Here is a 27,569-nt window from a genome sequence, read left to right on the forward strand (position 1 = left end):
CCTTTGCTTTTTTTTTTTTTTTTTAATGATTGGCAGGCATCAAAAGTATTTTCAAAGTCCAAGGCATTTATTCTGTTACATGTCTCTGTGGTTTGTGTGCTGCAAACCCTCTCTGTATTTAATGTATGCAGGTACATTTTGTAAAACTATATCGGCTTGGAAAAACTTGACTAAAAAACAGGGAGATTTGGGGGGTTACTCCCGTTGGAAAGGGGGGGGAGGGAGAGGGATAACTTAAAGGGGAAAAGCCTAGTAGGAGATTAATTAAAGATCCAATAGAGAAAAATCTCTAGGAAAAAAACAAACCCAATAAAGTACTTAGAGATCTGTTTTCTGAATGATGGGCATGCATATTTGCCATCGCTGTTAATGAGAGCTGTGTGTGCACATGCGCAGCTGTCAGAGAATATGAAACCCTTAATGTACGGCTCACTTTGATTTTATATTCATAAGAGTCTTTAGTTCAACTAAAGCTTTTCAAGACCCAGCATCAGATATAATGAGGTTAAATACATCTTACAAGATCCTTCCCTTCTCGGTTATTTAGAGATGCAGTGCAGTTAGTTAAATGCACAATGTAAAGAAATGCATTACCTGAAAGTTTACTCTTAGCAGCTCACTTTCTGCCCCTTTCAAAGGAAACTAGATGGAGAACATCGTCTCTCGAGTTTTAAGTTCCTGTTGCACAGTCTCTGCGGTGCCTAGAGGGGAAAAACAATAAAGAATTTCTTACTGCTCTGCTTCAGTTTCTGCGATGCATTGGGATAAGATGCTCATTGAAGCACCAGCACTTGAACGTGCCCTTCAGGTGGTTCTCGATCCACCTGCTGTGTCCTCTTGGAAAGGAGGAGATGCGGTGCCTTAAGCGGAGGCGGTCAGTTCAGGGGGCACAGCCTGGCGTGCCACTCGCGTCTCTTCTTTTGCACCTTTCTGCTGCGGTCAGCTGTTTAATACCTATCCTCCGCCGTTATCGCTTTCTCTTCGTGATAATCCACCATCGTACTGGTCTTCTGGGGCTAAATATAGTCTTCCTGCCCCTTATCGCTACTTTTCCTTGCCCTTTGGTGTACGCTTTGGCTGAGCAAACACTATTGTATTCTGAAGAACATTAGCAGGACACCATGATCTCATCCTTTGTGCTGCCTTCTGCTCTCATCCTCTCTGCTAGTGTCCGAGTCAGGGTGATTTGAAAACTTTTGGTGGCCCCGTGGGGAGATTTTTCGCAGTTAAAATAACAGGTAACCCGTAATAGACTTGCGAATTAAGAGTTTGAAAGCATGTCGGGAAGAGACTGTCTACTAAAGCATTAATATTCATGAGTGAGAAATTAATGTCCCTTTCTGCTATTTGAACTATTATTAATTCTTATTATGATTTTGAGAGCCATTATACACATTGATAGGCTAATGAACAGTCATTTATAGAGGGATTTTAAGACAGTTTATTCCTAGGAAGAAAATGCTAGCACTCTAAGACATGCTTCGCACTATTTCAAAACCCTAATTCTTGTTGCTTGCTTTACTGCACATCAGGGTGATTTCTACCTAATCCAGCTGTCTAAAGTAATCTACGATTTCCAATCAATCTTCTCTTTATTTGGCCTTTACTGCCACAGTATCTACAAATCCGTATTCTTACCGACTCTACTTAAAAAACGTCTATAAACAACAATTAGGTGTTTTCAGTGTTTTGGAGCTCTTCTGTATGTTAATAGTCCTGAGGCAAAGTAAAAAATCTCTTTTCTTCAATAGCATTTCCATTGCAGCTGATTCTTTCGCTACTTTGTGCTAATTACTCTGCCTGGTCAGTACTGAGCTGCTAGAAAATTTCTCTTCTTCTTCAGGCTCTTGTGTCTCTGTCTTTTCTATCTGGTCTTCAAAAATGGGAATTATTAGCATGCAGGGCATGAGTGTGCAGTACAGTTAGAAGGAGTGCTTAAAAATGCCAGAAATAAACCAACCTGATGACGGCTAGGAAAAAGGTAATTAGGACACATTCCCACACTGCCATGATGATTATATCCTTGGACTGGCACAGAGCACCCTTTAGTCAGAGCCCTACATTCGGTAAGTAAGATGAAGGGACCTAAAAACCTATCTGTAGTAGGTAGTAACAAGTTACCAATAATACTTCTTGGGGATTTAGTCATTTAGCTAGAAGTTTCAGGAGGAATGAGTACCCAAGAGGTGCCATGGACTCCTTATGCTGATGCTATTTTAAAGATTATGTGAAAAAATCCGTAGCAAGCTTAGTATTACTTTTCCTGGATGATGCCATTTTAATTAACATCTCTATTACGTGCATGGGAACAAAATTTTACAGTACTGTGTATTAGGCAAAGTGCTTGCTCTCCACCTTCAGTTTCCCCTATAAATAACTTTAGATATGGCCATAATGTTAGAACAATTTAGATATGACTGAATATTAGAAGATAATTCAGGGCATTATAGAATCTCAGAATTCTGCTCGTCAGGCTGAAGCTGGATAATTACTGTCCATATAGCTTATATTGGAGAATTTATAAATGATAAGTGGAAGGCCACAAGACCTCTGACCTAATACTAATTTTGTTTCTTAGGATTGGGAAAGCAGTTTTTTTCAAGGACTTTGTCTAGTATATTACTGGCAAGTCATTTTGTGGTATTTTGGATGAAATATGCACTTGTAAAGTGTGCCCAAATGCTGCTATGGAGTCAGGTTCAGCCACGCTTAAATTACTTAGCACCGCAAATAGTTCTATTGATTTTCTGGAAGATCAACAGACATGGTTCAACAGATTGTCTGCAAGTAAAATTGTGCTTCATGTGAGTAAGGTGGTAGAAGTGCCAATAACTGAAACACTTAATCACCTTATTTACAGAATTCAGCCCACATGGCCATACAAATGTATGCCAGGACTTCAGCCACTGAAACCAAAAAATCTACCCCCAAAATCTGTTAAGAAATATTAGCAGGTAAATGTGTTAGTTGATTTTAAAACTTCGTTTTAATTGAACTAGTTTTGTCGGAAGGTCTCAGGCAGAAGGCATGGAAAAAAAGAAATTTGTCTACTACCGTCGTCTATGCAATGATGGCTGATATCCACGGCATAGGAAATATTCAAATACCGACTAGTCCTTCCAGATCTTTTCAGCTGGAGAAAGCTGTATAGACTGTGCATCTGTATAGACAGTGCATCTGTCCAACTGCAGTTACAAAAAAACCCCACTGATATTCCACAAAGGAAAATTCCACCCAGTTCCCAAAGCTGCAACATCTGTCTCTGGTTTGGAAGGCTTGAGTTCAGGTCTTTGATTTTCTCTGCAACAGGTTGGAAAGATTACAACATTGGAAAGATTTTTTCAATGAGGTCTAGTGATTATGCCTTCATTTCAGTTCCTTATCTCTAATATGAATTTAATAGGTGTCACGTAAGTACTGTAGATAAATAGGTGATTTATTGTCTAAAATGCACCCACAGAGACAGATGTATATGTATGTATATACTCTAAATAGAAATCCTTTTGCCAGAATTATGATTCTTCTGCAGTTTTCTGAATGAAGGTATCTCTTACTGCTGTGAGTTTCCCACTAAAGGCAGATGAATACAGGAATGAGATTAATAAAAACGTAGTGCTGCAAAATCTGACTTGCAGGCTTTCAAGTGGAATCCACAACCTCATATGAGATATCTCAGGCCTCACTATGAGGAACAGAAAACACGGGATCCACATCAGCCACCAAGTCCCTGGAGAAGGGACAGCATTTGTAGGACACCAGATCTAGTTAGCATACGTGGCATAGGTCCTGGCAATGCCCCCCAGGTTCAAACCGTCCTAGACACTTAGGCAAAGTAATCCCCCATCTCTGGAGCTCAAGCTTTTCGACGCTAGCAGAAAAGGAAGCATTTCTCTGTATGGGGAGAAGTAGAGCCATAGGCACCTAAAATTCTTCGAAGGCTGCAATCGCAGCATCTAATTAGCTTATGCACCTTCAGGGATAGATGGCAGCTGAATAAGGTTTTTCAGAATTATAATGGTGAATTTAAGTGCCTAGACACTACCTAAGGTCCACATTAGATACTCATATAATTTTTGGTTTTTTCAAGATCTGGATTTCTTTTTTTTTTTTTTTTTGATTGCTCTGAAAAGCCATTAACACTTTTTTCAACTGATTTCACACATATCCTTTCGATATATCAATTAGGGTCTCCTGGTGCATGCTAAGCAGAATTCACAATGTCGTTCCTATCAATCCTATAATGTTATGTGTTACCCTACTATATGGAAACTGAAGACGGTTATTTAGCATCTTACACATGATAGAGTTTTATAACATTTTTGGTTATTGAAAGAAGTTAGATAAAAAATTTATTACAGTTTTGCTGGTATGAGATACTGGTCTTTACTGGTCTTGTCTGACAAAATCTATGATGATAACATAGCAAAGCAATAAACTCTTCTTTCATGAGAACGATAGACTTTTTTTAAACACACAACAGCTAGCGGTGCTATCAGTAGTTGTCAGTCCTCTCCATGATGGTCAGTTGTCTTCATCTCCGGGATGGCTGGCACCAGTAAAAAGGTTTTCTCTGAGCTTGGGCTCTAGTGCTGCTTCAGAAAGGTCCCTCAAGAACACGCTGCCTGTGTGGCTCGAGACAACACGTTGCAGAAACTCACATCTATCTGGGCAACGATCACGCTTTGGTCTTCAGCAGGCCATAGCAAATTTTGCACTGAATAATGCAGCTGTTGAGGATTTTGCACGGAAGCTGTCTGCACCAAAATCAGGCAAAAAACTGTGTCAGGAGGCAATAAGCAAATCTAGTCATCAATACATAATCATGATCAAAGAACAGAGCTACACTGGTTGAAAACATAGTGTAGCAAGGACCTGCTCTGAACTACTATGCAGTGTTATGAAAATAGTAGCTGGGAAACAGAAAGGAAGTAAATACATTCATTTATTCTGACAGTCATAACATCCTTGTATCATCTTGGTGGAAAGTTACAAAAGATGTCTAAAGAGATTTTCAAAAGACATCTAAAGAAACCTCACTCGAGGCTTACAAAGAACAAGGCTCAAGGCCAACTCGTCTTGGAAAGACAAGTCAGCATATTGCACTGTAAGAAATCCATGACAGTCTCTTAACATCATCACGTAATAGGTTCCTGAGAAACCAAATCTTATCAGTCTCTGGCATTATGCAAATTTCTGTCATAATCTCAATCTGTGGGCTTCGAGTCCTAATCAAACTGCCTTCAGATTCACAGTTGGCGAGCCTCCTATTGAAATCGTTTTCCTATCTTCCATTTACTTGTCCAAGGAAGTTTTGGGGCTTGGCATGGCATCAGAAAGCCTCAATTTCATGTGAACATGGTGATTTATAAACAAATCCAAGGTCACCACAATATATCTCACATAATAAATCATAATTAATACCTTTTTGTCCAAATCCAAGTATCAGAAGGCAGTAGAAATCCATAAACTAAACGTGAACAGAAGCAAAAATGTGTAGAAATGAGAAGCATTCAGAAGTTGAGGTGCAACTCTTTAAAAGATTTCTTAAAAAAAGGAACGATTTTGTGAGTAGAGTAATCTCAGGGATATCCATCCGTGTAAATATATGAATATGTGTATGGTATATCTGTAGACGTATGTATTCTCCCAAGCACAGTAACACTAACAATAATAATAACAGCTCATTCAGAAAGCGGTACTAGGTATTTTCACTGGAGATTGAGAGCTATTAAATCCATTTTGAAAAGCTTTTTGAAACCTTATCTGGAAAGTTGTGTGAAATTCGGATTCAAGAATGATTAACTGATACTGGAATAGAAAGAAAACCCACATTTTAGAAGAGATGCTAAGATGCTATAGGACACAGAGAGACTAGAAGAGAAGGCTTCTAATCTATAGGTGTTAACAAAATACAGACAAAAAGTGTATATGATCATCCTGAGTGAAACCAATAAGTACAAAAAATAGACGAGAAAGCGCAGTTTAAACTAAAGAACTGTATTCCACAAGAGAGGGGTATAAACTGGCTACAAATACATTTAAGCTGTAACATTCCCAACCATTGTAGCTACCGCATTCTAGCACAGTCTCCGCTCAAATTCGAGGCAGTAAGAAAGCATACCTCCACTGAAGATGTAAATGGAGGCTGTCATATTTGTAATAGCAGCAAACTGGTAACGAAGGAGGTTCATTCCAGGCTTTTTGTTCCCAGGAGGTGTCAAGGAACAATATGCCCCAGTAACCTCCTTGTGCTCTTTCAATGACCTTCCCTTCACAGTCGAAAACTGTTTCTGCTCAACAGCATTTTTAAATAGATCTTTCCAGGTCTGGAAGCAACTGTTTTAGGAAAAAAAAATAAAATTGGAGGGCATGCCTACGAACAGATTTTTTCTTTTGAGGTGGAAAATAGCCCAACATGTTCAGAAATAAAGGGCATTGAAAAGAAAATTGGTGGGTAAAACATTTCTTCCTATTTTTTTTTGCTTAGAAAGTTTTAATTAAGTTGTTGGAAGGGAAATGAAAAGAAAATCTACACATGAAGGTTTAGCTCCTCGGCAGGGCTTTGCTCTGTGAAGGATGCCCAGTTAACACCTGTCCACAGGGAGCCTGATTCTAGACTGACTTTGCTTTTTTTTTTTCTAAATATGAGCACCTGCCTTTAAAATGAGATATGTTGCAATATTTACTAGTCCTTTTCTTCTGTCAGCGTACAATTCTGTTGGGCTACAAAGAACACTTCATAAAACTCTTAGGTGTGCACTGAAATAATATTTTAACTAGGTTTTTCCCCCTCGTGAACTTTACCTAACGCAGTGTTCCAGTGACGCCATCCAATCAGTTCATTTACTTTTTGAGGAGAAGAGGAGAAGCTGAGGAACCTCACTGAAAGGGTTACACCAGTGAGGAAATTTGCCTTAATATTAAAGGAACAGAAAAACTGTATAATTTCATCTTATAAATATGGTGGAGGCTTTACAATTATCATCAAAGGAAATGAAAAAGTTTTAAAAGAATTTGTACTTGGATTTTGCTGTAATGCAAAAGTTTTGCTCAGGAGGGACATATTCTCCCCCAGCTTAGTCTTTTTTGTTATTATTATAGTTATAATTTTTTTAGCATAGTGGAAATTTTATTGCGGATGCCTGGCCTGTCTCTTAACTCATGCTAATTATATTCATAATTAAATGTTAAACAAGAATTGACTAGGCCAACTGGCTTGCACAGGTGTTTGTGATATGAATGGTTTAATGCTTACACAATAAATTATTGGATACAGATCTGCGGTAATCTGCTCAGTGAGAACCTTTTTCAAGAACTTTGCCGTACATGATAGGTCCGGCGTAGCGCTTTGAAGCCAGGACTTGCAAATAGCACTCACTAGACAGCATTATGGCAAAACTGTGACTTGCCCGCTATTGCGCAAGCACTAACAAGGCTAAAAGTGTTTTTCTGGGCTCTTACCTGCCCTGGGACACAGGTCCTGCTCAGAGCATTAAGGTAAGCTGGAGGAATCATTGGACGCTTGGTGGAAATGTCATCTGGGAAGCAGCGTGCCTCACTTCAACTTGCAAAAAAAGTTATTTATATTTGTAACTGATTAATTGCTGAGGTTCCAGTAACTCTCTGGTAGCTTGCACCAACTGCCGGTTGAGAGAGTGTGGAATCAAAAACTTGCACATGGAAAAAGACATGGGTTTCAGTTTGCTCCTCTTCTACTTACGTTTTGGGCATGGAAAATAGTGTATTTATGTAATTTAAATTTGATCTGTGGTTGAGAAACTCTTTTCGTAGGGGAAAGAAAGGGCAGAAGGAAGAAGCAAGCCAACCTGAAGAGTTCATATGTGGGTTAGCGTAAGAGAAACTCAGAGAGAAAATCAGGCAGGAGAGAATGGTGAAAGAGAAGACAAAGAGAAACTGAGAAATCTGAGCAACAACACTGGGCAGAAAAGAGGAGCAAAAAGAGAGAGAAGGAGCACTTTAGTGACTGTGACAAGATCTCTGTAACCTGGAGTGTTTGTGGGAGGCAGGGGGAGAGGAACTTCTCATGAAGGTTATCTGGAGCTCTTGACAAAGTGAGAATTGGCACTCTGGGTTTGAGGGGAAAAATGTTTCATCAGGCTTGCGAGTGAAGCTTCCACTCGAGGAAAGTAATAACAGGAGGAGACGCAGCCTATAATGCCCCAGTTACACAATTTCAGAGGTGCAAAAATGGAAGAGATGGGGGGGGGGGGAAGTGGGAAGAGAAAACCAAGAAGAGGGAAAAGAAGAACCTTCAAGAACAAGAGAAGGGGAAGCTGAAAGTCATCACCTGCAGTGCTGCGCTGTCTTCCTCTCTCCGTACACCTTCTTACTATCTAAAAGTTGCTACCTTCCCCAGATAAGAGTAACACCACACATCTCTGTGCGGTGGCACGTTGGGTCTGAACCAGCAAAGAATAGCATGATAAAGTCTTGGTGAAAAAAAGATGACAACTGAGTTGTTCTCTGGTCCTCGTCATGCAGATATTTGAAGACCTGGACTAGTACACTCTTTGAAGATCAAGACTACTACAGCTGTAGTATTCAGAGTAGGCACTAACTTTATGGAGTACTTTTATACAGCCCAAATACTTCAAGCAGCTTTGGCCCCTGGTAAATTTAAGCTGTGTTCACTTATACCAGTCCTTCAAGGGACTACTTACATAGCACCGCGGCGTCAGGGAAGGCTCTTTGTAACTTCGGACAAGACTCCTGACAATAATGTGTTAAATGAGCTAGAAGAAAATGTATAACTTTAGTCTTTACATGTAGGACCATGACAAACCTTTGAGTGAGAATCTGGTAGAAGTAAAATTAATACAGACCCTGCTTTAACTGTACCTTTATCACCCAAGAGCAGTAATTGGTCAGAAAGGAGTTACAACAGCTCACTTTTTTCTGGAAATGTTCTAGAAATGGTCTGAAAATGGCATGGAGAAGGAAACAAGAAATTAAATGTTCTAAAAATTCCACAGAGTAGACAGGCACAGAATCAAGTCATGAATGGTCAAAAAAATATCCTCACGGTTTACCATAGCAGCGCACATACAGGCTTGGAAAAGAAAAACGCCACGTTGCTAAAGGGCATGATAAAACACAATAATATGACTGGAATAATAACAATAGCACTATCTGCAGAATATTCACTGGTGATGGAGAATTTCAGAGAAGAATTAAGTCACGGATTGAAATCAGGCACACATTTGCCAGGGTGGAAATCTAAAGTCCCCTCCCCTGAAAGCATTGCCTCGCAGCATTGCTTGAAACAGGCCTGGCTTCCCAACATCACCGGTTTGAGCGGATCTGTGTGTGCCACGGGAAGTGCGATATTGCAAACTGAAATACTTTGGAAAAGTAATGATGTCTAAATGTGAGGGTAGGCTTGTGTTCTTACCAAGGCTGGGCCAGAGTTCAAAGTTAATAGGATTTATAATGTCTCTTGAGGGACACAAATTGTGAAAAAGTAGTGCTGGAAAACTGGGTAATGTGGCTGCGGAAAAGCATCTTTAGCAGCTGTGCTACAGCAGCTGTACCAGATAACAGCTAAAAAGAGAAGTCAAGAAAAGTAAGAAATAGTGTGGGAATGGAAGCAGTAAGTAGTGCTGCACATCCTCCTCCTAAATGGATGTCAGGGAGTGCGCAGCCCCGAGGCAACCTATTGCACAAGAAACTCATTGAACAAAATTTTTTACTTTTAAGGATGCTTCCTTGGATGCAGAAATGTTTCTGCGATCCACTGCCTTGTGCTTGTAGTACAGGTATTGAATTTGAAATGCCCGCAAATTTGAAATAAAATGCAATTTCTCTTGCTTCCCAGAGAGTCAAACTGCTCCCTTTGACTGCCTTCTATATAAAATTCATTAGCCTGTTAACCCGTTTGACTCTTGTTACATTTTGGCCAAAGCACTAATGCTTTAACTGCCTGGGAAGGTAGTATATCACACAGATAATCTCGCTAAGATCAGGAGCACAATCTAATTCACTGACAGCTCATGGTCTGACTCATTCACTGTTAAACACTTTTGAGTGATAGTGTTGCACCGGGAAAAAAAAAAAAAATTGCAAGCCAGGCACAAAAACTCTTCACCTAGGTTTGCTTAGATGGTTAGAAAAATCAAACTGTGTATTAATCACTCGTACAAAACGTAAGAACTGAAGCAACCAGAAAGGTGGGACTCTCAAAGGTTTTAGAAACCTAAAATGTGACTGAGAACTGGAGATCTGCTTAAGCTCATATGAAATACCTGGTCTTTGTAACTCATTATCAGGAGAGCCCTGGTGAACAAGGGAAATATTTTCCAAGCTGGCACTGCTACAGTGTCATGTAAAGGGCAATAGCTGCACATACAGAGAAAGCGCGAGGTGAGCAGTGACTGGGACTAAAACCCAACCTAAATTGCACTGTATATCTTCTCCCCACACTCCCACAGGTGACATTGAAAGTAAAGAGGGACAGGGAGGAAAATGTCCTGGTACCTACACAGGGTGCCTATCATAAGGAGGGCAAATAAAGTGAGTGCGCAAGCTGTACCAGCTCTTTTTCTTTTTATTTTCTTTTTTTTTCTTTTCTTTTTCTTTTTTCTTTTTCATTTTAATTTTTATTTTCTTTTTCTTTTTTTCCTTTTTTCCTTTTCCTTTTTTTTTCTTTTTCTTTTTTTTTCTTTTTATTTTCCTTTTCAAAGAAAAAAAAAAAGGGGGAGAACTGGGAAGATTTGCCTGGCAGGCAGGTTTATATATGCTTCTGCAGCTCCAGCCCTGAGCTATCAAGTGCCACTTCTAGAATAGCCTTCTCCTTGGCTCGTGTTTGATTTGCATCTGTATGTTCACATACAGCCAGAACTAACCTACGCTCTCTGCAGCTGAGGTTGTTTCTTGTTTTTCTTTACACCACAAATCAGGGCACCTGATGAGGCTACATTCCTGCTTGCAAGATTAAGTGTATTAACATTTTTTTTAAAATTAGCCCACTGTGTGGATATAAATCCTCCGCAGAGAAGTATCAAAACCTTGATGAGAGTAACCACTTTAGGAGACGTTAGTAGAATTTGATCCAAGATATGTGTTTTTGCTTCGAAGCGGTAGCTGTCCTTTAGTTCAGATGGTATTTGTGAATCACTGCCTCAAAAAAGGGGTCTTTTGGCACATGCTTTAGGCTGATGACAGGCAAAATGAAGTAGATTCTGTCTCAGAAATCTCCAAAAATAATCTTAGGTTTGACATAACACACCATGTCATGAAGTGATATAAGCCACATAAGCAGAAAGCAGGCTTTAAATTTAAAGAAGAATAATCCTATTTTCAGATAGGATACTTTCCATCAATTTGGATAACAAATATCTGATGCAGAATATAGGCAGTAAGCTGTTAATGCTGAGATCCCTTAAAACCTGTGATTCCTGGTCGTTGGTGACTGTGGTAGCCTGCTTTCTACCTCTGCTATCTGATAGTTGCTCAGACTATCCACACGCACACAGCTCAAGCCTGCACACATGCACTAAAGAATTCTATCTGGAAATAAAGATCTGTTTTTTTACTGTCTTTAACCCCTCAGCACCAGTGATCTAGAGTTCCCGATGCTAAAGAGTGATGCGAAATGCATTAATGCTTAGCACTGGGAAATCCCAACTCCTGGTGCCAAGAGGTTCATAAATATAGTAATGAAACCTCTTGACTCAAAGTGAGCACTATTTAACAGAACAAGCATGAACAGCCTTTAGGAGATTTTGCAGCTGGATTTGTTCCACTGTGTCAGAGCTGAACCTCCATGATAGTAGTTTTAAAAACTGTGCATGGCTAAAAAAGAGAGTTTAAGGAAGCCAGGCAGCCAAAAATTAAAAAAAAAAAAAAAAAAAAATCTGTGGAAAGGAAAAGTAAATACACCACCATATCACATACCAGAAAAACAGGCATTGAGAATCCCCAAGTTTGAATTCAGTGACAGATGTCAAGGTCTTTGGGAAGTGTCCACCAAGCTTTATTTTGCACATGTTCCTGAACAACTAAAACGAGTACTTTATGTGATAATTTACTAGCAAATCAGTATCAATAAATCAGAATCATGTAAGCAGTCATGTTTATTATATCCTTGTTGCTTAATATTCATGATAGTAATTTATTTTTATAGTGCAGTTTCACTGTTATCTCCTCCATTGCTGTAACTTTGAGTCAAGCAAGCTGTAAGAGTAGAAGGTCAGGTAACCCTTTGAAGGCTGTAAAAGTTCATTCACTTGGAATTTGCCTGGTTAGGTTTTTTTTGAGAATGCTTTAGTGGCTCCTTAAAATATTTATACTATAATTCCTAACCTAGCATTATTTATTTAAGAAATATCACTGCAAAATGAGAGTTGCAAAGCAGTATATGGATACCAACTCTATAAACAAAGAACCCCAAACTTCTAGAACTGCACAATTGAACACAGTCGTGAAATCTGGTGTTAAGGTCTGTATTTTAACAGAAACTCATACTTTTCTTTTAAAAAATTTAAGGCACACACTTATTTAAGACTTCCTAATGTTTTGCAATGGCAAGAATGAAATTAAAATTAAGATATTTTTTCTTTAAAATGTTAAAAACAGAAAGAAATTTGATCCTGGATTCATCAAGGTGTTTTGCTGTGCTTTCTCAGTTTAAATGGCAGCAAATGAAATTCCCACTTCAGGCCACTTTTCCCTTCAAGAGAACCACAAAGGAGTTATCATCTAAGTAGAAGTCAGAACCAAACTTGTAGGACTTGTTAACCAGGTTGACACTGATAGAAACAGGAGGTTTTATCCATGGGACATGCAGAGTACAAACAACTACAACTTCTACCTGTCATTCTTACTGAAACACTTCATTACTGACGTAGCGAGCCCTTAGTAACTTAAGTTCTAGTCTTTAATAGGGCATTTTAACAATGTTCAGCAGATTTAACTGGGTAAGCCTTGTTTCTTCTTTTCATGTACTTCTTTTTAGTAGAAAACTGTATTTTAGCTATGCCAGTTGAGATAAAAGGACCTATACCTTTCTTTTAGTGGAGTCACAAAGCATGATTAGGTTTAATGAGAAACAACACAAATTCAGAGGTGATGTAGTTGTCAAGTTCTTCTGCATCGCCCATAAATCAGAAATCAGTAGAAGAATTCTTGATTTTCTCTGGCTTGTTTTCTCTCGTATTTTTCTGTGCTGCTGATCTGCTTTACCATTTCACGTCAGACTGAGTTCATGTGGTGGAAGAAGCATTCAATATGTAAAACTCTTCTGGTTAAAGACAGTCTGCAACTATACAATAGCCTTATTGGTATGTCCTCTCGTCTTTCATTTAAGGATGAGCTTTTGATGAAGCTGTATTGGTTACTGCACATAATCAATTGTTTCTCGTCTAGGAACATATTTTTCATTAGACAGGAGGCGGCGGCCACACAAAAAAATATTGCTGATTAGATGAATGAAGTATATACCTACCTCATCACAAAGATAAGATCTAAAAATGCTTCAGGATTATTTATGGCAGACAAAAAATATGACCAGGCTTCAAGAAATGATGAAGATAAGCAGACATAAAAGACATTTTTATTCTAAGTGTAAACTATCATTAAATGTATTTAGATTTACACCCTATAATTATTATGATTGTAGCAATTAATCAATCAACTGATTAACATGTAGGGTCAGCAGGACACAGTGATCTTATCTTGAAGCTTGAATTAATTAATTATTCCTTACTCTACATTATTATTTTCTACTTGTGAATGTTTTCTCAAAGTGTCCCTATTGACAAAACATGTCTTTTTTTTCTTTTTCCGATGATGTATTGAGTCAAGCACAGGGAGTTACTGACGTACATTTACTAATTTGCCATCAGAATTTCAGATTCATTAAAAGATTTTTAAAGCGTTGCATAATTTTTAACTACTTGTTATATTCTAATTACCCAGGTTCAATTAAATTGTTTTCAACGTGGCAACTTAAGAGCTCTCATCTCTTCAAGTGGAGTCAAATTCAGCGGGTGTATATTGTTGCAATGGTATAATTCCGTGTTCATTATACCACAAGCCAGCGAAGTCTTTCTGAGCAGTGTATTTGTTTACTGTCTGTGGCAGCGTGAGGATTCTCCAGTTCCACAGGCAATCCTGCTGTCAGGAGGTCTTCCTGAAATGCAGCTACATTTTAATTTGCTTTATGCAAAAGCATTACTTCCAATATCCTCTTCATTGTGCTGAACATTTCCTCTGTCTCCTTGCAGTAGAATTTGGGTCACACTGAAGTCACTAACAAAACTCTTGCTGGCTCTAGAGCAGACACAGTCTTATCCTTTATGTTTGCTTCCTTCAGGTGTTAGTAGTTCATTGCCATTCCTCTGGCATCCTCAGTCATGATTTAACCGAGCTCCTTTTCACCTCACCACATACATCGTTGCTTCTAACACAGTATTCAAGGTTGGCTTTGGGGGTTTTTTAACTTTAGTTTTAGGGGTTTGGAGTTGTGTGAGTATCATCCTGACCATTTTCAGTGTCTTTCTCATAATAATGGGCTCCAGAACTGGACAGGACCCACCAGTCAAGGAGAAGTGACCCTGCTTCCCTCCCCACCATAAATAGGGATGTCACTGTAAATATCGTGCCAGATTTTACTGCCCTGCGTGCCCTGTTGCACCACTGCTTTGTCTCATTTCCTCCCGGTTATCAGTCCCATGTTTGTTTGACATTCCTGGTTCTTAAGAACTTGGGTTAGGGATTTTAGTTCTTTTTTCTTTTTCTATCTTATGTTTTCTTATCTTTTTCTTTTATTTCATAGTTGCTAGCTTAAAGTAAGCCCTGATGGCGTTGAAGAAAGACATAAGTGCTCTGTCAGATGGCACCTAATTCAGCGGCTTGTCCCAAAAAACATTCAAATGGTCCGCGCCTGTAAAGCCACATTTCTGTTCCGTTGCCACCTACTGATCTGCACTTTTCTTGTGCTCTGATGAACAAGAATATTCAATAGACTTTATATGCATCTGCCTCTCCTCACGTGCTGCCCTGGGGACCATGAGGCTGCGGGCATGCTGTGTCTGGGGCTGTTTTAGCCACTCAAACCGGGTTGCAAAAGCATACAGGCCTTCCCTTGTCCTACATTATAACCATCAATCCCATACATCTTAGACGCCCTAAATCATCTCTCCCTTTTGCTTTTTTTTTTTCTCATAATGCAGGGCTGAAACGCTCCCCACCACCGTTAATCCTCCCCGTTTCCGATATTGGCACTTCCACCAAAGTAGCCCCAAAGAAGATCAAGTCTAAGTTTAGAAGAAATGCCATAGCCCTCCAGACACCCCACTTTCAGGCAGGGGAGGGATAGGGACCTTTTTTTATACCTCCCAAGAAGTAACAGTAGCCCTTGGGAAAGCCTTCCCAGAGTGCCTGTCTCACCTCTGCTGTCCTGCCCGGCCCTTCCTCCTCCTCCTCCTCCTCCTCCTCCTCCTCCTCCTCCGCCTCCTGCCATACCCCCAAGCAAACACACACAATGCAGTTCTCTTCTCCATGTGTGCTTTTTTTTCCCGTCCCCTTTTTTTCAGTCTTTAACACCCTACCGCAGTGAGGCCATGTCCTGATTCGGGCTGTTGGGCTCTACTATTATCTATATAATCAAAACTAAAAGAGATGCTAAAAATCCAGCTGCTGGCTCTGTTGCTGAGCTCTCAGAGAAGTTCATATTCCAGCCTCTGTGGGTTTTTTAAATGTTAGTGTAGGAGATAGCAGTAATAGTAGTAGGTTTGGGGCCCTAAATACAAAGGGTAGGAGAAGCAGTTATCATCAAGCTTTTGCTTTGAAATGTAAACTTAGCAAAGACTTCCCTGATGAAGTATACATATGGAACTACAAAATGCCACTTTTTATCCATTTGTTTTCCTGACCATAACCACGTTTTCACACTGTCAGCATTTTCATTAGAAGCTCTTTTTGTCAGAGGTTTATAACGAGAATGTAAAGATTTGCTATGGGCTAAATCTCAATCCAAGAGCAAATGTTTATACCAATTCTGAAAACAATCAGCTTGCCCATTTGTAGTTATGCATGTGTTCATCATCTGTTACTGCTTGTCCAATGCTCTGCAACTTCTGGAAGGAAAAAGAGACATCTGGAGGAAAAAAAAAATGCTATCCTGCAGATAGCATACTGTATGTTCTCCTGAGTTATTGAATAAGGTACTACATAAATGCAGGCTTTTCAGTCGATACAAATATTTTTTTGCTTAAGCTTGTCAAATTTACTGTGGAGAATATTTTAACGTGTGGTTTAGACTGGTCTCCTTTTGTGCTTCACTTACATGGAAGTTGCGTTAAAAATTCACTGGAAATTATTCACCTGATGAACTGAGCCACGTTTATGATGCCAGGCACGATGAAGTCTTTGAAAATGTTTTTAACTTATCTTATGGACCTGAGGGTTAACAGGGTTTTCCTGTCTGTCACTTCCACTGTGTATCAGTCATTAAGTCCCACGACGTTCTGCGGATGAGTTAAATTTAGAGGATGATTTTTACAGTCTTTCTTTATCTTTCTCTGGCTATGTTGGTGTGAAGAAAAAGGTACCTAGTGCGGGCATGTATAATGACATAGAGATAAATTTGCGCACAAAATAAACAGGTAGGATCAGCCTCGCAAAATTATTTGTGTCTGTAAGTCTTACCTGTCCCCAGCATGCCTCATTATCACGTTTATCTGGATAAACTTCAGAAATAAGTAAAGACGAGCCAGGTACTAATCCTAAGGTTACCTAAATTTTAACATAGAAGGTGCCTGAGGTTGGTCGTAGAGCACATCAGGAAGCTTTGTAATAGCATTTACATACCATACTCAGTGTTATAAGTATTTACCTTTTAATAGTATTAAAGTGATACTTATAACTCAAGTCTCTTTACGGACTAGCGTATACATTAACGCCGCGATCGATGAGCTCTTTCCTTGCGGGAAAGCAACGGGTGGGTTGCGATGTCGGTGCTGCTGTGTCGTGCAGAAAAGGACTCGGCCACCTAAGCCCAGGAGAGAGGCAGAGGCTGGGAAGGAAGCCCGGAGAGAGACGTTTACGTCTCCAGCAGAATGTGGGAGAGCGTTTTCTTTGCGGTTTCTCCGCTGTTCGCGGCTGTGTGTGTATTTACAGGTTTGGGTCAGTTCGGGCTGCTGGCTGCATTCAGGCTGAAGCTGCTGAGTCTCTCCCAGCGCATTGCCCAGGGTCTTCGAGCATCTCACTGAGGGTCAGGGGTACCATCACGGTTGCCAGGAACACAAAAATTAAGCGCTATAACACTCACCACGTAGTAAACAGTGTCAAACCGGGGCGGTTTTCCTTTATTTAAAAAGCTTGGTCCCTTCAACCGCAAAAAATCAAAATCCTGCCGAGGCTTACCCCTACCCCAGGCTTCCCCGAACAGAAAACCCTGCCGCAGAGCCACTCTGCGAGTGGATTTTTCCCACGGCTGCCCGTCGGTGCCGTTCCCCGGTCCTGCAGGAGCCGCGTTACCTCCCGCCGGCCCCGCCGTGCCGCGGCAGAGCCCAGCTGTGCCGGCAGCCTGCGATGCCTGTGCCGGCCAACCCAGCTGGGGCTGCCACGCCGCTGCCAACGCAGACGACGCCTCTAAGTTTACCCAGTAAACCTCAGGAAAATTAAAAAAAAAAAAAAAAAAAAAAAAATTTGCGGCCCTCATTAGAGTTTCTCAGTAGACCACAGTCAAAATTAATCGAGTCGCCCCATCCCAGATACGGGTACAGCTCCGACCGCAGCAGGGGGTCGCACCGAAGTGGCTGCCTTGGTTTCTAAACGGCTATCGTTAAAGCAGTTTGAAAAGTGCGTATAGACCAGCCTGTAAAGCCATTAGGGAATTTATTTCTTCCTTTGGCAAATAATTCATGAACAGTTATAACTCGTTGACAAATCATTGTGCAAACAATGAAAAGAGTTTTTCAGGATGGTCATGAGCACACATCTGGTATGAATGTTCTCAGAAATACTTCTCCACGCTGGCATGCACAGCCCTTTTGTCTTTGGGAGATTTTGAGTGAATAAAAATGCTCACCTGAATATTTGTAAACATGCAGGCACATCAGCAGATCTCCCTTGAACAAAAAAAAAAAAAAAAAAGAAAAGAAATCACAATATTCTTTCTTTCTTGGCTTTATTCACCCAGCTCTGCTTTCATCCAGGAAGCTTTAAGAACCTAATTAATTATGAGCTAATTAACCAAGCTTTGCAAAGTCATTGTGAGATTGCTAGCATTAGTATAAATATTTCACAGCGAGTAAACTGAGGCACGCAGATTAACTTGCGTAACTCCGGTACCAGAGCAAGCAGTGACAGCAGCAGCCCTCTCGTTTCCATTCCCCCACTCTGCAAACATTTTCGCTATACTTTCCTGCTCTTTCCAAGCTTCACATCTATCTAGTAAGGGTTAAAACAAGATTTAAAATCCTATATGAAATCTGTGCAAATATGTGTTTCTGCATAAATCTGGGCCACAAAATTAATATACTTGTATACATTTTCCCCATCTGCTATATTGCTGACACATCCAACTTGCGGCCCAGAACGTTTTAGGGAAGAAAGGGCCATCTCTATGTTTAGTGCAATAGTTCAAGTGGAGTTATAGACTTACTGGTGCACTCAGGCTTCTCCACTAAACATAGAAAGCAGCTTGGGGTACTTAGGAACTTTTCTTCAAAAATGCCAAACGGCTGGGTCTTGGTGGGGGGAGGAGGAGTGGTATTTTAGTTTAGGTTTGGGTTTTTTAACATAGGAGGCATTAAATTGCATATTTAGTGAAGAAATGAGTTTCCCTTTGTACTCTTTTATTCTTGTCAGCTCTTATAATATATATGTGTGTATGTGTATGTGTCTACATAACACTGTTATAAATTTTCCATTAAAAAAAAACCCCAAACCACTCAGATGAGGCTAAGGCCATCTCAAACCTCCAAAATAGAGTAGGAGTAATTTCAGGGACTGTGACCTGGGAGAGGCAGCTCTTTTCTAGTTCGTGACCGCAGACTCCCTTACCCCAGCTGTGTGCCTGTAATATATTTTCCTACATCAGGAGGTAAAGGAGGTGTTCACTTGAAGACAACACGCTGGAGAAATAATGTAGGAATGCTTTGTCCAGAAGCTTAGAGGCTTTACGGAGAGCTTTATCGCGTGTTAGGGGATTGCGTAGCCTGTCCGGTGTGAGGTTGCTGCACTGCGTTCCCCTGGTGCACCAGCCTGCTTATTCTACAGATGCAATCAAAGTGTGTTTTCCAGGAGGTTGGTTACATATCCTTGGGAGGAATGTTGGCCTTTTTTATTCTTTAATTCATTCACTTCTTTTTTTTTTTTTTTTTTTTTTTCACTGTTTGGTCAGAGATGCCCAACATACTGGGCAATTTTTAATTTCCTGGAATTCCCTTTTTCCAATAATAAAAAAAAAGAGCAGTATATTTGCTCTTTTTTATGGCTTTTATTAGCACCCTACTGGATGTTTGTGCCTAATTAGACCTTGGATATTGTGGCACGTCTATCTTGTGAGTTTATGGACAAAAAGCTGAGGTCTAGCTGAGCCAGCTCCAAGTCATAACTACTGAAGAATCAGTGTGGCAGCTCTAAGTCACCAAAGGACTCCTCTACGCGTGCGGATTCTCCTGTGGCTTTAAGGTCATTTCTTACTTGTAGAGCCATGTAGTTTTACTGTGACTTCTGGGAACAGGCAAAAGATCAGAAAATCTATGTATGCGTCCTCTTTCTTGATCAGTTTGTGCACTGTGAGCTCTGTAGTGTATTCCTTGTCATAAATAATAATGCATCTACTTGCTTGTAAAATGCTGTTCATTATATACCACTCTTTCCTTTGTAAATACATTTACTGTACCGGTGATGTATTTGCGATGGAAACAGCAGGGTTAGCTGTATCACATGCAGAAATAACATGGCAAGCTTACCTGACTAAATCCCTTTTTCTCGTTGCTGATGGTGGCGCAATAATTAGACATAATTAGGGAACCATGTAGCAGCATGCAGGTGGCAATGAGAGGCGGTATCAGAAAGAAAGGCTAGACACTGTTATGAAGAACAGATTTATCAATAGAAATAGAAATAATATTTTGCATTCAAATACCGTTGGGACTGGAGTTCTGGAAGTATAGGCAGAGGTAGATTTCAATAATATCTAAGTTGGATAACACAAATCAAATTTCTTTTTCAGAATAGACTTGCTTAGGCGCATAGATAGTCTCATATTTGCTGCAACAGCCTGATCTTAAGCTCTATCATAAGTCAGTCACCTAGAAACTGAAACACTTGAAAAAAATGCCGTGGAAGTTACATGTATTCTGTGATTTTATTTTTTTTTAATGTATAAGCAAGTAACACCAGCATTATAATGGGGTGGGCAGCGGGGTTAGATTATGCTTCCTATTTTTTAATTTGTCCATTTATCTTTCATGTTCAGTATGTCAGAAATTACCCAAATTACCCTGTGAAGTCCACCATGCAATGGCACAACTGGGCGAGCTCCCACAATTCAGTTCACCACAGCCAGTTACTCAGTCATCTTTATTGATACAGCAATACTGTCTTCCACCAGACAGAAACCTCAATATTTGTCTTCTCCACACATTAGGCCCGCCCACATAGAGGCAATGCATCATATATTTATTTGACTTCTTTGGGTTTTGTTGGTGACTCATGCTGGCTGCGTGATGGTGCTTTTGCAGGCAGCAGGAGAATTATTTTATCACTTTGAGTAGTAACGCCCATGTCCAGTAAAATGCAAAAAGAATAAGATTCTTCACCTTACCCATGTGCCAGATACTAGATTTATTGCTCCTGAATAAATCCTTCAATCCTTCACTCTGTGATTTTTTTTTTTTACTTTGGAGCATGAGACATATTTGAGGGAAAGAGATAGACTGACAAGCAAAGAGGAAAGCGAGACAAGGAAGATGGGTGCAATGGGAATTGAGAGGATTAGGGAGAGATTTGTGCAAAGACAACCAAGAGATTTGGGTGCAAATAAGTGATTTGCCCAGTTTTGCATTTTGAGACTTGCATGACGGTTGCATACGTGAACCCTAGGTGTATTTTTGCAGGGCTCTTTGCTAAGCAACACGGGCAGGTCAGAAAGACTCCCTCTCACAGAGGACAGAGCCCAGTCCCGTGATGTCCAGGAGGTGATTTATTACCGCTCATCACCAGGTCTTCACGACGAATGACCATATCAAACTGCATTTCCAATAGACACCATCCTGGACAGGAGGTAACTTATAAGCACACACCAAAACACTTAGAGAGAAACCTCCCAGCCGTACTGTCATGGTCTAGGGACCCGGGGAGGTCCCACAGCTTGCTGTCATTGCTGCTCTCCCGACTGATGCTAATTAGTTCATTTCTTTCCACGTGAGTAGGAGATCTCTGGGTCGCCAGTCCCTTTGATCAACAGGGAGCCTTTATAGATATACATGGGGTCCATGCTGCTCTTAGATCTCCACTGCAGATGTCCACAGGTTTGAAATTGGTGGATGCCAGATTGCAGAAATAGTATTTTCTTTTTCTCCCTCTGCCGTGCCTTAATCTACTTACAGTAAAAGGCACTGAATTGAAATGAGAAAGATCTATGTAGATCTCGGTTGCTGTTATTCGACTTGTGCAGAAATCAGCGGAGGATGTTGTTTTCCACCTTTTCTTACTTTTTTCCACAGCCTAGAGCCAGGTCAGCTCAGCTCTGCTCCACGTTCTCTTCCCTTTGGTTCAGTCCTATTTCTAGCTGTCCAACCTATATCCCCTTCAAAATGCAAAAAATAACACAGGGAAACTATCACTATTTTGAACAGGCTTAAGTTGCTTTTATCTGCTTTAAAAGGAGGAGGATACGGAGCAGCTGCTTCATGTGCATGACTCTAGGTATATCTCCATCATTATTTTATCACTTGTCATATATTCATTGTGACGATCGGGGAGGAAACAGGCATTTATATACTCACTTCATCCTTCCTTGTGTCCCTTTTGTACGTCTCTTCCTCACACGCTGCTTACAGAGACGATGCCACAGAAATAGAGGCACACCGTAACTGGGATTGCACTTCATGCATTGTTCCAAGGAGAAGAACAGAACGAGCATTTCCAAAGAGGGCACAATACATCTTTTGCTGTGCTCTCATTTATCGCACGCATGGTGTAAAAGCAGGTTAGATAAGCATCCAGTGATGTGATTTTATTCTTTTTCTGTTTGTCCTTTACACTTGCAATTTGTAATTGGAAAGAGGTGAAGATGATACACCAGAAATAAAGGGAGAAAGCCAGGTGCACAAGTCCATGTGCCATCTCAAAGAGGGAGGGAGCTTAAATTGCAGCCAACTGGGAAATTTAGGTGCACAAACTTAAAACTAATAGTAAACTATCCACACACAATTTTTTGGCAAAGCCAAGACCCCCTCCATTTGTCCAGAGTCGTATACTGTGTGAATGGCTTTGCACGGGAAATGATTCTGAACTTTGCAAATAGCTTTTATTATAGCTCCTCTGTGACACTGCTAGAAAACAGATTAGATCATAGCTCATTTCTCTTTTATTATTCTGACAGTGATTTCATTTGTTCAGAACTTCCATTTTGCCTTTAATATCTCATATGCGGTCACATTTTGGGAGCTTTAGGATGTGTTGGTTCTGCGTTCAGTGCTACATGTCTCTCACCTTAGCCAACTCATTACAGAGAAGCATCCTCCCTAAATAACAAATATTAACAAACATGTATGAACTTCAGATGATACAATTCCCAATTCATTTCCTGGGCTATATCACTGCCAGGGAAGGATCAAATAAGGAGCCTGCCTTATCCCTAAAATAAGGCACGCTAGTGTGGGAAAAGTCCTTTGTTTTATACCTATAAGGGGGAAAATATATTAAATCCTGACTATGCAAAGGATGGAGCTGAGCGTCCTCAGCTAGAACTGCAAAAATAACAGCGTTTGATAGCCCCAAACAAGCACTTCAGCCAGCCACTCTCTTCTGCAATACATTACACGTCTGCCCTTTAAAGTCAACTGCATCAGAGCATTTGTACCACGCTGCTAATGCGCTCTCAAAATGAACGTGGCTGGCCCCAACTGAGTCCATTTTAAGACTTGTTTGGTTTTTTTCAGCGACGTAAAGTCACTGTCCCACGGTTCTTTTCCTCCCACCTACATGATGCTGCCAGAGAGGCCTGACCCGGGATTAGGTCCTTCCCACTGGTCTCCAAACATTACAGCGACCCTTTTGTACCGTCGGTCATCGGGATTGCCTGGAACAGACTTCAGCCTGCTCTGAAGTTATGTTGGGCAACCATCCAGCAGAAAGCTGTTCATTAGAAAAGCCTAAAGGTCATTTTTGCACATATAATATCTTTCTAACCCAGTCTATGGACAGTAATTAATGATTTAAGCCTAAAAAACCCAGCTAAAACTGAATGCAGTATAAATAAATACCAATAGCCTGCAACAACAACAACAAAAAACCCCAAAACATTGTGCAGGTCTAGCTAGGATCATTATAGTTAACTAATTTTTGGAAGTAGTATCAAAGCAAAAAAGCTCTACAATTTTATTTCATACGTGTTCAACTGTGACATTGTGACGCTTTTTTGTCATCTTACGTCTGGATCCTTTACCTACAAAAGCCAGCTGAGGGTTTGGTTTGTTTTTTTTCCTTTGGATCGGAGAAAGCTTTATTTCTGTGACTGCAGATATTTTAAAATATATTTTAAATGTTTTCTATTATTCTCTCCTTCTGCTCTCCACACATGTTAAAATCCGTTCGTAGCAAGGGTCTGCGAAAGGGGCTGGAAACAGCTACGTCCTTTTTCCAGGGCTTGTTTTCTTTGTGAGCCTGCAAGTACGTTGCATTTGTGTGTGTGTGTGTGTGTGTGTGTGTTTGTGTGTACGTGCACAGGCTTAGTCCTCAGGTGGAACTGTGGTTCCTGTGCTTTCGTTCTCGAAGCTGTTATTCTGGAAGGGAATGGAGGCAGCTGTGTTTACAGCTCAAGTCTTGGCATACATTTACCAGAATCTATTATTCATATCGTTCAGTATCAGGGAGAGATCTCAGGCCACCTGTCTATCTGACAAATTCACCCTTTTGTGAGCTTTCTGTTCATAGCAAATTATGTTCACATTGATGAATTGAGTTTTTATGAGCATTGCTAACTAACATTCTCACAGAAGGCCAGGGGCAATAGACTGCAAGTGTTTCTGGTCCACAAGTAAATGTTAAAAAGAAAAAACTGCCAGTATTTAAAGACAATTTGCCATGGAGGGATAGTTAAAATATTTGGCAAAGCCTTGATATTTATAAATTCAAGAATGTCCATAAATTATTACAAATAGTATGCTTATAACAAATAAAAAAATAATAATAATTCTGTACTGCCCCCTGTGATTGTGGAGTATTCTGTGTATTAACAGGTAGCCAGTGATCAAAGCTTTTAACAAATCCTTACCGGGGCTTAACACAAGGTAGGACCCAATTAGTTTGGCAAAGGGGATCTTCCCTTGAAAATGGTGCAGTAAAATCTGTGGGACAAAGCTAAGTGAACACAAAACGATGATTTACCTGGTCTTTTCAGCACGGCACTGGTTCATGTCCAAGACGAGCCACCAGCCGTGGGAGCAGCTGTACCCTATAGACCGAAAGATCTGTAGTTATAGATCAAAATATTTCCATAACAAGAGATTTTTGGCAAGATGTGCCGGGACAACTTTCCCAATGCGCACCCAAATTCCTCACGCCCCTTACCCAGCCCTTTGGTAGTGGAAGACAACATCAGGGATGGAGCGTGACCCACGTCTGAGAGCAAAAGCCAGTGAGCTGGATTGCAAGCCTGCAGAGAAAATCTCTAAATAAATAAATAAATGCTCAGCTACATCAGGTAAATATATTTACTAAACCACAACGCATCTAGTGCCATTTAATATGTCTCAGAGCACCTGAGACACTGCACGAAGTGTCCCAGAAGCTCCTGACGTCTTGGCGCGGTTGGAGGATAACGTGGATACAACAGGGTAGCTCTCCGATGCGGTTAGCTGCCAGCGTCTAAGTGACTGAATCCCACCACAACCACCATAAGGATGCTCTTAGGAGCCCACAAAAAGGGGATGGCCATAAGCGACATTTTCAGTGAGAGACCTGACGCTAATAGCCGTATCACGAGACCAAATTTCCAAAGGGGAAAAATAAAACAAAAAGGGGAAAAAAAAAAAAAAAAAAGCTTTTCAAAGGGAAAAACAGTTTCGAGGGAAAACCGGTGCTTAAGAGCCCCTCCTCAAGACACAGAGGAGAAAACCAGGTTGGACCGAAGAAAACACCTGGCCGCGAGCGCTGGACCACCTTCCCCCCGTCCCGTCGGGATGCGGCTCGGCATCCCTCCGCACCCGTGGCGGTGCTGCCTCTCGCCCGCTCCCCTCCTCTAGCTGAAAGCGTGGCAGCCCTGCCTGTTGTTTTGATAGGTGCGAACGGAGCGGCTGCCCCTCGCGAGCTATATCTGCCGTTTCCAAATCTGGACCGCCGGAGAAACAGGTTGCACAGCGTGGCCTGCTGGTCCGCGCCTGCCTGGCCAGTAGCTTGGCCATAAGGAGCACTGCTGTTACCGTCTTCCGAAGTTTCGAGGGGAGGCAGAGGGGTGATAAATGCGGTGGGTTGCTTTCGGTGTATCAGTCAAACCGCCAGTTTGGGAGACCTTTTCCGTTAGGAGCCTTTGGATTTTAATTTCGCATGTGCCAATCAGGTTGTCAAGCGCTTTGGGAGACCACCATTTTGTCAACTGGAAGCGCGGCGTGAGTTTAAGGATAGCTGCAAGCCTGTTCGAGCTGGCCACTCCTTAATGGGAGAACATTGTTCTGTTTTTCCTATTTTAACCCGTGCGTGCGCTAGGTATCTTCGGCGGTGTCGAACAAATTTGTAGAACTGGTGATTAGTTGCATAATATATGCATTATTAATTATAGAAGGTAAGTTTGGCTAATTGTCATTTCTATACAGTAGCACTGCACGACGATACATTTTAACAATCTATAAATAATTGATAATTTTTTTTCTTTCATCTTCCTTCCTAGTTTGCATAAAACTAATGACTTGGTAAATGTTCCTCACTTCAAAATATTCCACTGCTCCTATGAAAATTAAACTAACAGTGTAACCTTAGCAAATAAGGAGATTTTTCTTCTTATTGTAGGTTAAAAAAAAAAAAAAAGAGGAAATACAACACTTCCTTGTATCAAATATCTGAGTCTGTGAAATCCCAATGAAAATCATGCATAATATAAAAAAGTGAGTAATAAGGGGACTACTAAAATAAATAGATTTGACTTTTAAAGGATCCAAAAAGAAATCAGGAAAGTTGTGATTTTACTTTATTCTTTAAGTCTTTAGAATGGTCAGAAGCGGTATTTTTTAAGCTTTAAACAGGATAAGACTATGACACACACACAAAAAGATAGATCAAGGAAGCCTTCAGTGTGAAGTGGTAGTATTTTCAATACTTATCAAATAACTGCATGCATAATCCCATAAATCAGGTTAGCTGAAGACTCAAAATTCTTCTTAAATGAGGTGTTTGGGTATAGTTTCTGGCTGCTTTGTTAATATGATTACAGTACCTTGCTGGTTCCTTGAAATGAAGGATTTGCCGCAGCAAAAGTACAGTCTTTTTCTGAGTTCTCTGTTATTTCTACAAATCCACAATCTGTCAGTCTACAACGTTATTGCACTGAGGCTTACTCTCTAATTTTCAGTGCAACTGAATACATTCCCAGAGTTATTGATGACACTATAATTTCACATTTATTTGGTGTGGACTATGTTGTCTAAAAAAAAAAAAAAAAAAAAGAGTGAGAGAGAGAGAAAAAGACCCACAAACTAAGTATTGTCTACAATATCAATATGTTGTCATTTAAACCTACATAGATTCTTACATATGCTTCATTATAATAATAATAAAAAAACAGGTTGTAAGGACTGCCTCTGTGACCTTTTTTCTCATTTTAACCCTACTGATATGTCACCCATGGCAACCTTAAACCGATTTTAATAGAGTCTATCCTATTATTCATTTAAATTGAGGTGCAAGAGCACTTAGACCAGAGAAATTTGCATTCAGCAAATGGGGATTTGATGAGCAAAAATGATAAGATATATGTTGTATAACATGCCCTATTTTGCCAGCAAATAAACAGCTCTTGAAATTGATAAACTTCAGAATATTTTATCTTCAAATGTTTATACATAAATGATTAAAATGCATTAGCAATTCTGCTTTTGAAAAAAAACATATTGGGAAAACAACACAGTTGTGTTGCTTAAATTTGTAATTAACAAATTTATTACTAATTCTGTTCAGTTCTTTAATATGCTGCATTCCTGAAGAAGAACATTAATACACAATGGCAGAAAGAAGCTAATTTTAAGACTTTGGAGAAATGAATGTCTTTTAATGCTGTGTGTTTCTCTTATCTACATGCCACATTATTGTAATAAGTACATTCAGGAATAATTTCTTTTCAAATATTTTTACAAATCTTGCTCTTATTTGCATGCAAG

The 27,569-nt window shown here is 40.2% G+C and overlaps 1 protein-coding gene across 3 annotated transcripts in view; it reads left to right on the top strand.

Moving 5' to 3' along the window:
- ARHGAP15 (Rho GTPase activating protein 15) overlaps positions 1-27,569 on the top strand; it is a 331,196-nt gene that overhangs the window by 269,819 nt on the left and 33,808 nt on the right. The gene's annotated exons all lie outside the window — the stretch shown is intronic.

Source organism: Harpia harpyja, chromosome 7 (genome assembly GCF_026419915.1).
Source record: "Harpia harpyja isolate bHarHar1 chromosome 7, bHarHar1 primary haplotype, whole genome shotgun sequence".
In the NCBI taxonomy this organism is placed as follows: Eukaryota; Metazoa; Chordata; class Aves; order Accipitriformes; family Accipitridae; genus Harpia; species Harpia harpyja.